Below are 5,810 nucleotides of genomic sequence, written 5' to 3'. Positions count from 1 at the left end.
TTTTATCAAATGTTATATTAAAAGCTTGTAGTTATTATATATATATATATATATATATATATATATATATATTAGTATCTCAATGATACTAAAATACCACTGGTAGGAGTTTGGAACTACCATCTTTCAGAATTGATGATCATCATTTCGGGTCTTGTCAGTGGAAAGGCGCTTCATGAATGCTGCTATGGAAATCTCTGTAAGAGCGCCTTTTAATCTGAATTAAAAGATTGATTGTCAGCCTGTGCCTATCCAGGTGGAACAAATTTGATAGTGCTTTAATATGTCCCTGTTGTCCATGGAATGGTGTGTGTGTGTGTGTGTGTGTGCCCTTTATCAGAGTTCATTGATAGCAAGAGTATTATCAAATGATGTATGATGGAGATAAGTGTGCATGTGTGTGTAAAGCCTTGCAAAGATAAAAGGAACCTCTTCAGTGCAACCTCTGCAGTGATGGGTTCACTATCACTGAATCTGAATTAAAAAAAAAAAAAACCCTATCGACTTTGAAATGTGTGCATTTTATGGCTTTGAAACTGATGCAGGTCATAATGCGCAAGCAAATGGCATGCTAATCAAGTAAGCAGAGGAAAAGAGGTTTTATCTGTGGCTCAGACACTGCTGGATGGATGTAGCTTTATCTGGGTCACCTAAAGCCAATGTTAAATCCACTTGGGCTTACCCTCAGCCTGAGAGTGCGTTTGAATAAGTGAAGAAAGCAGTGTGCTCACAGATGTTAAAAACCCACACCAAGTCACTCAGAATGGTAGTGTGCACTGTATTTTAAAATGTATCTGTGATAGGAATGGTAGAATTTCCAATAAAATATGGTTTATATTAAATAAATATTACATTTAATTATTCATTAAATATATATGTTTTTAATGTGGAAATTATTCATAAGCAATTATTGATAGCATAAGAAAGTAACGATAGTATAGCAAATTAATAGTCTATTAAATGCTTAACATTTGAGTATAAAAAAGACTTAAAGATAAAAGTAGCATTAAAAATAGTTTATACACTATAGTTCTGAAAATGTCTGACTCTAGATGCTGATTTCATTAGATACATGACTATTAAAACATTTGGAAACACTGAGAAACACTGATTTTATTTATGAAAGAAACTGACATTATTATTCACTTAGGATGCATTAACATGCTTGAAAAAGAATGTAAATACACTGTTAGACATTTCAAAGGGTTTGTACAGTAACTTACTGAAAGTTACTGTAATTAAGATTTACAGTAGCAAACCGTATTTGGTTTACAGTTGCAAACTGTACCTTTGTACAGTAAATAACTGTAAAAAATCCAATTCATCAGTATACTACTGTAATTAATTCATTTTAATATATTTCATTAGATTTTATAATTTTATATAGAATTCATTTTATTTTGACCCTACATAGGTACTACTGGCATTCAATTAAAACAGACACAATAATTACAAAATGTCTAATTCTTTATTTAAAACATTGCATGTATAACACTTATAAATACAGTCTTCCAGTACTGGAACAGTGCATCTTCATTCAAATGGCTGCAATATAACAAAGAGTGAAAAATTTAAGGGGGTCTGAATACTTTCCGTACCCACTGTATATCCATATATATAATGGGGAAAAAAGATAAGCAGCCAAAGAATACTTAGCCATCTGCAAAACCCAGGTGCTGCTCCAAAACGTGGCCACCACCTTTGTTCACCATCCACTTTGTTAGTGACAGAAATGTCTTCTCTGAAAAACAAGTAGAAATGGCACACTTTTAAAAGGCAAACCCCATATAGAATACACAAACCTCTCAAAACCATAGTTGTTCTCTTACCATGAATTATCAGTCTCAGGGTGGCTGGCCTGCTCATGTCTTTCTTGATGCTTCATTGCAGTTGCCTTTAAAACACAAATACAAAAAATTCAGTAAATCTTACATTTAATTAAAAACTATAACAAACTAATTCTAAAACTAGAAAGTCAGCTAGCCAAAAACTTGTTTAACCTAGCTAACATACGATTTTATTTTCTCAATAGGCTACTGGCCAACATTAACTACTAACACCTGAACAAAATTTCACATTAGTTAACTTAATGTTAATACAAGATAAGCGTTGCTCGTTAAAAGTAATTTTAATTCGGTAATTCAATAAGCTGACAAAAGTCGTTTGAAACGACAGCGCAGTTTACCATAGTAAAGTTTGTTACCGCTATGTTGACGGGTAAATGTTACTAGGTTAAACTGGTGTGCAAAAATGTTGACGCAAACACACAACGTACATATATGTTTTACCTTGCTTACTGGTCTTATTCTCTCGTAAGGTGCATCGACACACAGCGCAGATGTTCTCCGGAACTCTTCCACTCTCGCGGGTTAATCTCCGGGCAAAACCCGTGGCGCTAACGTGCTGGTTCCGTGTCTTCCTCGGACGCGAATGGCGCAACTCGACTCGACAAAAGACAATATAGAACCCATTATACTATCTACAGTGGATGCGGACAGTAAAGTGATGCCCCGGTATATTTCTGACGTACATATGTGCTCCAAGCGCTCGTGCTGTTTCTGACACGAAGGACAAACGGATTTTCCAATCATTACAAGCGATGTAACATCCAGTGTAGTCAGTCCCAAACTGTTGTGGCGTTGTAGACACGTTGCAAGTCAAATCTTGTCAATCCAAATGTGAGAAATGAGGAAAATAAGCAACCTCAATAGAATGGCGCCAAAGAGGCCGTTAAGGCAAATACAGTAGTATACAGCAATTTTAAAAATTACAGTCACTGTATGTGGGGTTTGACGTCACAGAAAATTCCCATGATGCAAAGGGTATTACAGTTATTTACTGTAAAGCAAATTTGCAGTATTATACTGGATGATATACAGTAAATAACTGTAGAAATTACAGAAATGTCTAACTGTACGTGTAACTTTACAAATAGCTATTTTTATTTAATTAAATGTGTTGTTAAGAATCCTTCATATGCAGCATTAACAGCTTATGCATTAGCAGTCAGTTTATAAATATACGCAGCTGAAGTTTCATTCATGCTTTCTGTGTATCTTCCTGTTGATGTTATTAGCTTGTTCCATAACAGCTCAACACCTCAATCTCCTTCCATTCATCCATCCATCATCATACTCTTTTTCTAATCTCATTTATCAGTAAATCTTTGTCCATTCAAACTCTTTTTTTTTTTCTTATTTGCCAGTGTCATACTGTATATACTTTTTTGTAAAGATAAAAATACAAAACATTTATTTCATACACTAATAATAATTTACAATATTACGTCTTTGCATTTAAATAATCAAAATACTACACCAGTGAATATATATTTCACTCAAAACCATAAAAAAATGGCTTTCTTAAGAATAAAGCCACCTATGGTTCCATGAAGAAGGTTTAACATCCTTGGAACCTTTCCAATTCCACAAAGTTTCTTCAGATTATTAAAATGGTCTTTACACTAGGAAAGAAGGGTCAATTTGAGAACTGTTCACTGTAAGGTTCTTTGGGAAACCCAAATGTTTCTTCTATTGCATCACTGTGAAAACCCCTTTTCGGAATCTTTATTTTTAAGACTATATATTAGTGCGTGGTAACTATAAAAATGCATTTTACTTCTTTTCTTGTGCTCTCAAATCCCTCCTAGGTATGAACAGCTGGTAAGACATCTTTACTGTCATCATAGCCATCCATAGTTTGGAATGTGATATTTGTCTCCTTGTGATTAACTGCAGCTGAAGTGTTCCCTGTAGTCTCTCATCACCTCTTGTTCATACACAGGATGACCTTTAGCATGCAGGGGGTTGAGGGTCAAGTGTGAGAATGATTTGAACAAACAGTGCCAAAACAGCAAGTCTGTACCCTAGAGGACTACCTCTGTTCCTTCACTCACACAGAGAACATCTCTGTTTCTTTGACAGTCAGACAACAGTAGGTCACGCAGAGGAGTCCTCATGGATGCTGTGTGTGTGTGCGTTAGATGTCAGAAAGCGGAACCAGTAGTCGCACAAGCCCTATTGCTGTTATAATAGAGGATGTTCACATGGTGACCTCTAATGATGTGTTAACAGATGTCTGTGAGAATCTGCCATCAACAATCTGTGTTTCAGATGTGTTAGCTTAGCACGCATGCTCTAGACACTTTCAGATCAAATCTGGCCTTTGTGTAAGAGACAGTGTTATTTTAATATTATTTATATACAAACCAGCTTTTATTTTTACATTTATCTACCAGGTTTAATTTAGATTTGTTTTTAATTCAGTAATTTTGTTCATTGGTAGTTATTTTTTATTTAGTAATTCTACATTTTAGGTTTATTTATATTCATTTATTTTTATTTCAGTTTTAGTAAATTTACTTCAACTTTATTTATGTATCTCATTTTATGCTTATTCTAAATGATGAGAACATAAGCCATGTTCTGCCATCTTTTTCCTAAAGATGAATGCATAACTGAAATGACTAATTTTGGCTTTAAGTCTCTCCAGTGTGACGAATGCTAAAGTTTACCTTTGAGCAAAGTTGTGGGGTCTTAGCTTTCGTTAAATCAACGAGTCAGCCTTTTACCGCAGCAGCCTTTTTCATTAAAAAAATTAACCTTTGATATTAAAGTCTAAGTGAGCATTTGAGGGGAAACGAAACATTAAAACTTACTCAAACCCTTCAGCACTCTGTCTTCATTGATTTTTAGATTGAGTATTAGCTCTGACAGAGCCCTTGTGACTTGACTGACCTGATTTGGCCTAATCTTAGTGTCAGCTCCATGCTAAAGTCAATAAGTGAATTGAGGGCCAACTTTTAGGAGATGGTCCTCACTGCAGAACACAAGATCCAGGGGGCGAAGTTGGATCCAGATCCAACTCCTCCCACCTTACATATACCTAAATCTACCCGTCTCCACCCCCTGATCCCTAAACCCACCCATCTCCACCCCCTAGATGTGGATCCAACCCCACCCCCTGGATCTTTGTTCTGAAGTGAGGGGCTACTGACTTTTAGAACCATAGCTGCTGAATGTACATAAATATGTTCATTTCTATTTTATGCTGGACAGAATTTTTTTTGCATAATCAAGTCTCAATCAAATTTCAGATATGCTTGCCCCAGAATGACACACCAGTGTTCTGAGTCTAAGATTCTGCTATTTTGAACATCACATAAATATCACATAGTAATTATTCAGTCTGGGTTTGCTAAAGTGGATTTCAACCAGCAGTGTGTTCAGTGGGAGATTTAAAGGGATAGTTCACCCAAAAATTTAAATTGTCATTAATTACTAACTAATTTACTGTACATTTCTGCCATATAGACATCAACTTGACATAGTCACCACTATATATAATATACTAAACATAATGTAGAAACTTTAATTTTCTGCAAAGCTGCTTTGCAACGTTTTGTATTGTGAAAAGCACTATACAAATTAACGTGAATTAGTTTTGTTTTCTTTTTGTGCACAAAAAGTATTCTCGCATACTCTCTCTCTCATATATATATATATATATATATATACAGTATATATATGCTAGGGACTTAAGGTAGACATGAGGTAATTAAGGTAAAGAAGAAAAAAATCTAGCGTTTCTGTTCCTTTACTCCTGCTTTGGCAAGTACAAATGAACCAAGAACTCATGTTGTTACATTCGACCAGTGTTCATTTTTCACAGCCTTCAACTCGTCTTCATTCTTGCTTTATTATAATAAATGCATTTGATGTGATGATTTTTTTTATGTGGCAATAAAGCAAGTGTGCTATGTGCTAGTTTTGTAAATAAGGAACAAATATGCCTAATTTATAGAATAGGTT

At 34.9% G+C, this 5,810-nt stretch overlaps 1 long non-coding RNA gene across 1 annotated transcript in view; it reads right to left on the bottom strand.

Moving 5' to 3' along the window:
* Positions 1-2,361, bottom strand: part of LOC107670015 (uncharacterized) — a 718,471-nt gene extending 716,110 nt beyond the window's left edge. Inside the window, exons 1-2 of the long non-coding RNA XR_001632057.1 lie at positions 2,289-2,361; positions 1,830-1,894 (exon numbers count right to left, since the gene is read on the bottom strand). This is a non-coding gene — a long non-coding RNA (uncharacterized LOC107670015). The remainder of the gene's footprint in view (positions 1-1,829; positions 1,895-2,288) is intronic.
* Between the last annotated feature and the right edge of the window lie 3,449 nt (positions 2,362-5,810).

The sequence above is a fragment of the Sinocyclocheilus anshuiensis genome, unplaced genomic scaffold (assembly GCF_001515605.1).
Source record: "Sinocyclocheilus anshuiensis isolate Anshui unplaced genomic scaffold, SAMN03320099.WGS_v1.1 scaffold253, whole genome shotgun sequence".
Lineage (NCBI taxonomy): Eukaryota > Metazoa > Chordata > Actinopteri > Cypriniformes > Cyprinidae > Sinocyclocheilus > Sinocyclocheilus anshuiensis.
Note: the sequence above shows the minus strand (reverse complement) of the source record. Positions and strands in the feature narration are given on the sequence as shown.